This window comes from Odocoileus virginianus, chromosome 29, assembly GCF_023699985.2.
Source record: "Odocoileus virginianus isolate 20LAN1187 ecotype Illinois chromosome 29, Ovbor_1.2, whole genome shotgun sequence".
Classification (NCBI taxonomy): Eukaryota; Metazoa; Chordata; class Mammalia; order Artiodactyla; family Cervidae; genus Odocoileus; species Odocoileus virginianus.
Window position 1 is genome coordinate 40,477,401 of NC_069702.1, and position 12,261 is coordinate 40,489,661.

Sequence of the window (12,261 nt, forward strand, 5' to 3'; positions counted from 1 at the left end):
CTTGCACGTAATTTCAAAAATTACAGAATGATCTCTGTTCATTTCTAAGGCAAACCATTCAATATCACAGTAATCCAAGTCTATGCCCAGACCAGCAACACTGAAAAAGCTGAAGTTGAACGGTTCTATGAAAACCTACAAGACCTTAAAGAACTAACACCCAAAAAAGAAGTCCTTTTCATTATATGGGACTGGAATGCAAAAGTAGGAAGTCAAGAAACATCTGGTGTGCCAGGCAAATTTGGCTTTGGAGTACAGAATGAAGCAGGGCAAAGGCTAATAAAGTTTTGCCAAAAGAACACACTGGTCCTAGCAAATCCCCTCTTCCAACAACACAAGAGAAAACTCTACACATGGACATCACAAGATGGTCAACACTGAAATCAGACTGGTTATATTCTTTGCAGCTAAAAATGGAGAACCTCTTTAAAGTCAGCAAAAACAAGACTGGGAGCTGACTGTGGATCAGATCGTGAACTTATTGCCAAATTCAGACTTAAATTGAAGAAAGTAAGGAAAACCACTAGATCATTCAGGTGGGCCCTAAATCAAATCCCTTACGATTATACTATGAAAGTGAGAAATAGATTTAAGGGACTAGATCTGATAGAGTGCCTAATGAACTATGGATGGAGGTTCATGACATTGTGCAGGAAACAGAGATCAAGATAATCCCCAAGGAAAAGAAATGCAAAAAAGCAAAATGGCTGTCTGAGGAGGCCTTACAAATAGCTGTGAAAAGAAGGGAAGTGAAAAGCAAAGGAAAAATGGAAAGATATAACCATTTGAATGCAGAGTTCCAAAGAATAATAAGGAGAGATAAGAAAGCCTTCCTCAGTGATCAGTGCAAAGAAATAGAGGAAAACAATAGAACAGAAAAGACTAGAGATCTCTTCAAGAAAATTAGAGATACTAAGGGGATATTTCATGCAAAGATGGGCTCAACAAAGGACAGAAAAGGTATGGACCTAACAGAGGCAGAAGATACTAAGAAGAGGTGACAAGGATACACAGAAGAACTATACAAAAAAGATCTTCACAACCCAGATAATCACGATGGTGTGATCACTCACCTAGAGCAAGATATCCTGAAATGCGAAGTCAACTGGGCCTTAGGAAGCATCACTATGGACAAAGTTAGGGGAGGTGATGGAATTCCAGTTGAGCTATTTCTAATCCTGAAATATGATGCTGTGAATATGCTGAACTCAACATGCCAGCAAATTTGGAAAACTCAGCACTGGCCACAGGACTGGAAAAGGTCAGTTTTCATTCCAATCCCAAAGAAAGGCCAGGACAAAAATGCTCAAATTCCCACACAATTGCACTCATCTCACACACTAGTAAAGTAATGCTCAAATAATCCAAGTCAGGCTTCAGCAATACATGGAACATGAATTTCCCCATGGTCAAGCTGGTTTTTAAAAAGGCACAGAAACCAGAGATCAACTGCCAACATCCACTGTATCAACAAAAAATCAAGAGAGTCCAGAAAAACATCTCTTTCTGCTTTATTGACTATGCCAAAACCTTTGACTGTGTGGATCACAACAAACTGTGAAAAATTCTTAAAGTGATGGGAATAGCAGACCACCTGACCTGCCTCTTGAGAAAGCTGTATGCAGGCCAGGAAGCGACAGTTAGAACTGGACTGGAACAACAGACTGGTTCCAAATAGGGAAAGGAGTACATTAATGCTGTGCATTGTCACCCTGCTCATCCAGGTTACATCATGAGAAATGCTGAGCTGGATGAAGCACAAGCTGGAATAAAGATTGCTGGGAGAAATATCAATAACCTCAGATATGCAGATGACACCACCCTTATGGCAGAAAACAAAAACTAAAGAGCCTCTTGATGAAAGTGAAAGAGGAGAGTGAAAAAGTTGATTTAAAGCTCAACATTCAGAAAACTAAGATCATGGCATCTGGTCCCATCATTTCATGGCAAATAGATGGGGAAACAGTGGAAACAGTGGCTGATTTTATTTTTCTGGGCTCTAAAATCACCACAGATGGTGACTGCAGCAATGAAATTAAAAGACGCTTACTCCTCAGAAAAGAGTTATGACCAACCTAGACAGCATATTAAAAAACAGAGACATTACTTTGCCAACAAAGATCTGTCTTGTCAAGGCTATGGTTTTTCCAGTAGTCATGTATGGATGTGAGATTTGGACTATATAGAAAGCTGGGTGCCTAAGAATTGATGCTTTGAACTGTGGTGTTGGAGAAGATTCTTGAGAGTTCCTTGGACTGCAAGGAGATCCAACCAGTCCATCCTAAAGGACACCAATCCTGGGTGTTCATTGGAAGGACTGATGTTGAAGCTGAAACTTCAATATGTTGGCCACCTGATGTGAAGGGCTGACTCATTTGAAAAGACCATGATGCTGGGAAAGATTGAAGGTGGGAGGAGACAAAAGAGGATGAGATGCTTGGATGGCATTGCTGACTCAATGGATATGAGTTTGAGTAAACTCTGGGAGCTGGTGATGGACAGGCAGGCCTGGCTTTCTGCAGTCCATGGGGTCACAATGAGTGGGACACAGCTGAGAGACTGAACTGAACTGGACAATGAAAAGGCAAGGAAATATTTGCATTTGCATGGGTAAGAAATCTTGACAGTAACCCCTTCATTGTGCCTGATGGCTTTCAAGTTTGCAATTGTGAGCATAGTTTGACTACTCCTATTCAATGAACAAAAAAAAGGTGTTTTTTTTTTTTTAATTTTTCACAATCACTTTTGTGATTGTATCTTCTTTGGTGAAAGGTATCTTCTTTGGGTCTAACTCATGAGTATATGGCAATGGAGAGTCATCCATTGTAACTGTGCATCTGTTTTGGGACTTCCTTTGTGCCTGTGGAAGATATAAATGAAATGAGTACACTGTGAAGAATCCAGAAAATTTAGATGAACTAATCGATCATATTGAGAGGATGTATGTCTGCGGAAGGCATGGCACAGACAAAACAAGACCAGGGACTCCAAGCTTTCCAGAAGAAACTTGAAGTCTTTATAAGTCATTACTGAATGGTGATCACAGGCTGAACAAGGCTAGTGGAGGCTGGAATAGCAAACTTCAGATGCATTATCCTTTAATTTGGAATTTACTGAAGTGTTGAAAGATGTTGAAAGATGAACAGTAAAGCAACAGACAAGCTACCATCTAGGTTTTAAACTCTGTCAGAGAATTCATCCCCTCCAACACCCTGGACTCCCACCTAAAAAGACTCTGGATACATTAAATGTACCTTAAGTACTGTAAGTCTGATTTAAGAACCAAGAACAAACTGCTTGTATATGATGACTATATCTCTGTGCATTGTATTAACTTATACCAGCCAGAGTAATGGTTGAATAAAAAAGTACCGTGATGGCCTTTAAATGTTGAACTACTATCTGCACATCTAGATGTTTGCACAGACTAGTTCCTGCTCATAGGAAAATTCTTGCATTTCATAGAATTTCTGAGTCAGCAACTTGATTTGCAAGCAACTTTGACCTTCTGATCCTATCCAGATTATCAGCTTCACTTTAAGAACCTATGCTCATCCATACATTTAGATAAGTCATTATATCAATTTGAAAATATCTTTCCTCCATCTTGAAAGCTGTCTGGAAAATAAATATTCAATGTCAGTCTTTCAAGTCTCTCTGAAGACATCTCTCTATTTTAAACATTTTTGCTCTCTCAGTTCCAACCTGAGAGATTCCAATACAATTCCAATACAATTGCTATCAATTGTATTCATAAAATTTCATCAGTGAAAGGAAGTCAAATACAGGCAGCACAATAAGGAGTTAATTCATAGTCACCAACATAAGATGTTTCAGCCTTATGTTAATGTACATATCCTCCAGGATAAATGACTTGGAGGCTGCTCTTTAGAACTAACACCACTTTGCATATCATACAGTGCCTTGCACGCAGCATGACTGTAATGGAGAACTGGGAAACCAAATGAAATATTCTGTTTATGTTTGAAGTTCCATATTATTAATGCAGAGGGTTTCTACTAATCCTTGAAAAAATTGTGTACTTTTTGAAGTTGGTTGAGTTAAAAATTAGTCATTAGAATCAACAAGTATTTATAAAATTGTTGTTGTTGTTGTTTTGACTACAAAGTAAAAAATGTATCTGCTTGACAATGATGGAATGAAAAGAACCAAACTGAATGTACTTGCAACGCAAAAAAAAAAAAAAAAAAAAAAAAAAAACCCTAGGAATTTGAACAAATGACATAGGGGAAAAGCAAACAGCTTGAAAGCTCCTGGTTGGATTTTGGTCACAGTAAAAAGAAAATCAGAATTCTTTTTGCCCTTTCCTTCTTTAGAGAACAAATATAAAAGATAAAGTTTAAACTAAAAACAAGGCTCTCAGTTTAACGGCCCAATTGTAAAAAGCATTATTTCCAAATTTTACTCAAATTGTAGTCCTCTTTAATCTTTTTTTCCCTCTGAGCTCCATTAGAACAAAATAAGCTTTCTTGTAAAAAACTGTCTTGATGATTGAGTTCCTAAAATGAATTTCTATGAGCAGAGTTTTGAAACTATGTATTTATAATGAAAGTGGTTTTCACCAACCAATGCTGTTAATAGTCATACTTGAAAACACACATTACTTGAACTACATCTGATAATATAACATTGCCCCAGCTGAAGCTAAAGGGTTTGATACCCAACTGGCTATGTCCTCAACAAGCCCAAATCACCAGCCCCAATTCAGGGTAATGTTATAATTATATTAGACTTTAGTATGTATGTGAGTGTCTGTGTGTGTGTACATATATAATAAATTATATACTATATTTAATGTTAGATTAGACATGAACCTGAGGTGAATTTATAGACCACTTTATTCTACATCCTTCCTCCCAATCTAAGCCTGTTTCCAAGAGTCTTTATATGTGAATTTAAAATATATATATAATTTTGCATTTACATAAAATTTACCTAATGATAAAATTATTAATACTCCTTTCTGGTCATTTACAGACATAGAAGATAGCTTATACTGAATTATTTCCCCTGCTTTTAATATTTGCTATGCAAATTAAATATAACAACATTGAAAACACATTTTCCAGTGTAATAAGCATGACCAAGCAGATAACCCTGAAGAAATAAGTCAAGAATCTGCTTAATTTTAACTTTTTTTTTCATTTAATTTTATTAGTTGGAGGCTAATTACTTTACAATATTGTAGTGGGTTTCGTCATACATTGACATGAATCAGCCATGGAGTTACATGTATTCCCCATCCCGATCCCCCCTCCCACCTCCCTCTCCACCCGATTCCTCTGGGTCTTCCCAGTGCACCAGGCCCGAGCACTTGTCTCATGCATCCAGCCTGGGCTGGTGATCTGTTTCACCCTAGATAATATACATGTTTCAATGCTGTTCTCTCAAAACATCGCACCCTCACCTTCTCCCACAGAGTCCAAAAGTCTGTTCTGTATATCTGTGTCTCTTTTTCTGTTTTGCATATAGGGTTATCGTTACCATCTTTCTAAATTCCATATATATGTGTTAGTATACTGTAATGGTCTTTATCTTTCTGGCTTACTTCACTCTGTATAATGGGCTCCAGTTTCATCCATCTCATTAGAACTGATTCACATGAATTCTTTTTAATGGCTGAGTAATATTCCACGGTGTATATGTACCACAGCTTCCTTATCCATTCATCTGCTGAATTTTAACTATTTTTTAAGTGTTTGAAAAAATTTTCTCATTTGCTGTTCACTGTATTGTTATAAACCATACATGAAATAGTATTTAATAATTAGTATTCATCCTACCTATTTCATGTTTACTAAACACTTGATAAACATTAAGTAACCTTGGGATTATATTAAAATTTCTAATAGACAAAATACTTGTCTTGTGGGCTCCATTATAAAGCACATTATGCTCTGAAGAGGATCTTTGCTCCGTAGGTGCAAAACTAGCATCATCCTTTGCTAACATTCTCATGAAACTTTCAGAAAGTGTTAGAGTGATATTATTCACCAGTAGCTTTACTACAGCTGCAAATTTGTATCATATTTCAAATTATGAGAAGTGATTTTTCATATGGAATTATCTGGGGAATTGTCTTCCAATCGTTACCTGCCTAACTGCCATGGTTTTTCAGTGAAAATTTAAAATGTTTAGTAAAGGTGTTTTTAAATTCATTTAGAGACTAACCACCATGGAACTTTAGGATCTTTAAAAGAGTTTTCTTTACTATTTTAAGCATGTTTCTTCTAAAACTAACAAATTGGAATATAACATTTTTTATCCTGAAGTGAAGAACACTGCCCATAGGACATCTTTTCAGAGATAAAGAAAACATATGGAAGAGTGTCTAAGAATTACAAATTAGCCTAATATCTCTAAAGATAAGCTTTTTCAATTTCTGATGTCTTTAAAGACCTTGAAAAAGAATATGTATATAAGTCATTGTTCATAATATCATGAAAAACTTTTAAATTCTACTGAAATATATTTTATAGAAATGATTGCTATAAGATAATCTAAATCATTAATATAATGTTAATGCCCCTAAGTGGAATAGTGTCTTCCAGGTAAAATTCTAAATGGTTCCTTACAACAATTATATAAGTTAAATGAGGGCAGAAAGGTTAAAATATCAGTACTTTAAAAAATTAACTACTTATTCAGATATTGGTAAACACATAAGGACTAATGAATGGTCAGAAAGCTTTCTAAGCAATTTCTCATTGCCACCTGACTTGTGACTTTTCACTATAATTTTAAGTATATTTTGACAGTTAGTTCTATGACAGTTTTTGAAAAATTCTGGTAATGTATGTTTTCCAGATAAAAATTACATTTTTATCTGAACCACAACTAGCATGTATATTATACAGTATTTGCAGTAAGTGAAAGTTGCTCAATAGTGTCCGACTCTTTGTAACCCCATGGACTATATAGTTCATGGAATCTCTAGGCCAGAATACTGGAGTGGGTAGCCTTTCCCTTCTCCAGGAGATCTTCCCAACCTGAGGATCAAACCCAGATCTCCTTCATTACAGGCAGATTCTTTACCAGGTGAGCCACAAGGGAAGCCCAACAATACTGGAGTGGTAGCCCATCCCTTCTCCATCAGATCTTTCTGATCCAGGAATCAAACTGGGATCTCCTGCATTGCAGACAGATTCTTTACCAACAGGCTATGAGGGAGATATTTGCAGTATGTTCCCATTAACATAGAAGTATTCTTGTAGATTGATCGGTAAATTTCTCCTTCTCTGTTTTTATATACATATACATAGAAGATGTCTATACTGATAGCTTCCAAATGTTATTAAAATTACTCATTACCTTGTGATGGGATTTAGAGTGATTCATCACAGTTGTTTTGATGTGTTATTACTGCTAGAAATTTAATAATGGATTTTACAAATGACAATCTTGATACAAATGTTTTAGTATTAAATTATCTTTGCTATGTTTCTTTGACTACTTCATTTCATGTGCATATTTCTTTAGTATACTGTTCTCTGCTTTTTCTTTCAAACTTGTGTGATTTTGTGTTATATTAATATATCACTCTAATATGAAGACCATGTAATTCTCCAGGCCAGAATACTGGAGTGGGTAGCCATTTCCTTCTCCAGGGGATCTTCCCAAACCAGGGATCGAACTGAGGTCTCCTGATTGCAGGTGGATTCTTTACCAGCTGAGCGCCAGGGGAGCCCAAGAATACTAGAGTGGGTAGCCTATCCCTTCTCCAGCAGATCTTCCCAACCTAGGGATTTGAACAGGGGTCTCCTGCATTGCAGGCAGGTTCTTTACCAGCTGAACCATCAGGGAAGCTCATATACAAAAGATGGTGATATTAACTGTCTTGCCCACACTCCAGTTTATTAGAATCTACTCAGTTTCCAAAATTCCCTAAAATAGCTGACTGAACACATGAGACAAGAGCTACTCCCAAAGTAGATACCGTTATTGTTCAGTGGCCTATTCATATCAGACTCTCTGCAACCCTATAGACTACAGCATGCCAGGCCTCCCTGTCCCTCATCACCTCCCAGAGTTTGCCCTGCCCACCCCAGTATACTTGCCATGAGAACTTTGTGGACTGTATAAAAGACCAAAATAGATACTATGACCTGTTAATAAGATTTGTTTCCATGAAAAAATAAATTGAGATACAGACAATCTAATTTTTACATTCAAATGTCCTCCTTCCCTAACATGGCTTTTCTAGCTTTTTCTTGGCCTTCTGGAATCCAAATGCATTAATGACTCTTAATTTTCCATTCAGGTTTTTAATTCTTATATCTAGATATGTCCTATTTAAAATAATTGAAAGAACAACTTATATTATTTGGCTCTGCTTAAAATTTAGTTTTTGTTATAATCTAAGGATATTTGCCTTTTGCTTAGAAAGCTTCACCATTTATTGGTTTTTATAATAGAAAATGTCTCTTTTTTCCTTTTTTCAATTTTCTTCTCCCCCTGCTGTTGTATACATTAATTTCCATGTTCTTTCATTTATGAGATGTTTTAGAAATCATTTTAAATTTTTTATGTCCTAATAATGTGTGTCTTAATTTTTTCAAAAATTTCATAATATCAAAAGTTATTTTATTAACATACTACCCAAAGCAACATTCAGGTTAACTATAATCCCTATCAAATTACCAATAGAATTTTCACAGAACTAGAACAAATGATTTTTAAATTTGTATGGAAGTACAAAAGAACCCAAATAACCAGTACAGTCTTGAGAAAGAACTGAGCTAAAGGAATCATGCTCCCAACTTGAGACAATACTACCAAGTTATAGTAATCAAAACAGCGTGGTACCAGCACCAAAATAGGCACATAGATCAATGGCACAGCATAGAAAGCCTAGCAGTAAATCCATACTCTTATGGTGAATTAATCTATGTAAAAGGATGCAAGAATATACAGTGGAGAAAAAACAGTCTCTTCAATAAGTGGTTCTGGGGAAACTGGACAACTATATTGAAAAGGATTAAATTAGAACATTTTCTAATACAAAGATAAACAAAATGGATTAAAGAATTAAACATAAGACTAATTAAAATGCCTACAGGAAAGCATAGGCAGGACACTCTTTGACATAAATCGCAATAATAATGTTTTGGATCCATTTCTGAGAGCAATGGAATCAAATGGCACCTAACTGAACTTAAATGCTTTTGAAAAACAAAGGAAACCACAAAGAAAAGAAAAAGACAACCTATAGACTGGAAGAAAATGTTTTCAAATGATGCAACTGACAGGGATTAATTTCTAAAATATGCAAACAGCTCATACAGATTAATATGAAAAAAAAAAAAAAAATCAAAATTTTCTCCAAAGAAGACATACATATGTCCAATAAGCACAAGAAAACATCTCAACATTGCTTGTATTAGAGGAATGCAAATCAAAGCCACAATGAGGTATCATCTCATACCAGTCAGAATGACCATCAAAAATAATGGTCATCTACAAATAATAAATGCTGAGAGGGTATGGAGAAAAGGAAACTCTCCTATATTGTTGGTGGGGATGTATATCAGAACAGTCATTATGGAGAACAGTATGGAGTTTCCTTAAAAAACTGAAAATAGAGCTGCTGCTACTGCTAAGTCACTTCAGTCGTGTCCGACTCTGTGCGGCCCCATAGACAGCAGCCCACCAGGCTCCCCCGTCCCCGGGATTCTCCAGGCAAGAACACTGGAGTGGGCTGCCATTTCCTTCTCCAATGCCTGAAAATGAAAAGTGAAAGTGAAGTCGCTCAGTCATATCCGACTCATAGTGACCCCATGGACTGCGGCCTACCAGGCTCCTCCGTCCATGGGATTTTCCAGGCAAGGGTGCTGGAGAGCGTTGCCATTGCCTTCTCTGGATAATAGAGCTAGTCTCACTATTATCTGAAAATAGAGTAGACCCACTCCTGGGCATATATCTAGAGAAATTCTAACTCAAGATGACACATGCACCCCGATATTCATTGCAATGCTATTTACAAGTAGCCAAGACATGGATGCAATGTAAGTGTTCATCAACAGTAAAATAGATAAGGAAGATGTGCTATATATTGTAGCAACATGGATGAAGCTAGATATTATCATACTAACATGAAGTGAAGTGAAGTCAGAGAAAGAAAAATGTCATATGATATCACTTTAAATACCACAAAAGAACTTATTTACAAATTAGAAATAAATTCACCAACATAGATAACAAATTTATGGTTACCAAAGGGGAAAGTGGGAGGAGGGGTAAATGTGGAGTTTGCAGTTAACATATGGACAATACTATATGCAAAATAGCTAAACAAATAGGACCTGTTGTATAGCACAGGGAACTATGTACAATATCTTCTAATAACCTATAATGAAAAAGACTTTGAAAAAGAATGTATATATATATATATATATATATATATATATATATATATAAATGAATCACTTTGTTGCACAACTGAAGCAATGTAAATCAACTATAGTTCAATAAAAATAAAAAAGTTATTTTCACTCTGAATGTTCAAGTCTATTGTATGAGTGTGCATGTGTGTGTATGTGTGTGTGGGGGGGCATGTAATATTCATGTGGCAAGTTCACTCACTTGTATCATCCATAGATTCTATGTTGATGTGTATTTATGATTCTTTATGTTATAATTAGGATACATTTGTGGAGCCTGTAATTCAGTAAATTAACATAGCCAGTCTATAGATTATGTGTTTTTAATGTTTGTTTATTTTGGCTAAAGTACATGTATATATTGAATTCTTACTCCAAATCACACTTCTAGCAAGATTTACCTTCTTTTCAGTCATGATTTCTTTCTGCTACCATTAACTGTAAGAAACATGGTAATTTATGGTGATATAAGTTAAATTCCTGAATCCCTGACATCAACATCTCCCAGGTCTTTTTATCTCCACCTCTTCTTGGAGGGCTTTATAGAAAGGTATTTCTTCTTCTTAGAGCAATTTATGTCAGTATCATAATTTCCTCCTGTATCTTTTTAATAATCATCTGCAATTTAAAGTATCAACCTAGATGGACAAAAATAAGCTAAATATGCACTTTAGGCATTATACTCTTCCAGTCTTACTGAGCAGTATCTAGTACGTAAAAATCAATATCTACCTAAATTTTAAGTTGTACATATTTACTTATTTACCTATCAATTTTTGGCCATGCTGTGCTTTTCCTAGTTGTGGTGAGCTGGCACTACTTTTCATTTCTGTGTGTGGGCTTCTTATTGTGGTGGCTTCTCTTGTTGTAGAGCATGGGCTTTAGCATCTCAGCAGCTTCAGCACGTGCAACATGTGGGCTTAGCTTTGGAACCCATGGGCTCTAGAGGGAATGGACTCTAGAGCAGAGGCTCAGTAGTTGAGGCATAGGAGATTTGTGGCCCCACAGCATGTAGACTCTTCCTGGATCAGGGATGGAATCCGTGTCTTCTGCATTGGCAGGTGAATTTTTAATCACTGGACCAGGAAAGTCCCGAATGTTGTACACATTTTGATAGTTCAGCCACAGATGTCATATAGATTATCATTTATAATTATATACAATAATTATAATATATATAGTAATATACTATATAATATATAATGAGATGATATATAATACATGATAATGAAGTCTATATAATATATAGAATTATATATATATTGGAATTTATATATATATTATTTATATATAATGGAAATTATAATAATATATACCATGTTCTAGATACAAAGGATGCTTAAATCCAAGTTATCTATCTTATAATATTAGCTAAATTCTTTTTAGCTTTTAACTTCTGACATTAGTTTGGATTTTGATCTTTTTCTTTGTTATTATGCAATTGCTGTGAGGTTTTTGTGTTTTTGTGATAATCCACATTTCAAGGGCTATTGTATTTTTGCACTGGAAATAGATAAATATATTAAACATTATTTTTCACATTACACTCCCTCTTTCATTTTTCTTGGAGTTTCTTTCTTACTATTAACTTTCTTTCGATAAAGTGTTTTTTCTACCTGATCTCCACATAAGCAATTTTAAAAAGAGGAACTGAGGACTTCTTATGTTTGCGTGATAATGCTTGAAAACACCTTTAGAGCAAACATACAAAACATATCAAACCAACCAACAAGCAAAGAAATAGAGGATAAAGAGACATGATTCAAAGAGGCTACTTGATCATGATTCTAGCTAAGGAGGTGATTCTGAGAGACAAAACAAATCCTAATAGCCCTCAATTGGTTCAGTATCATCTTCAAAT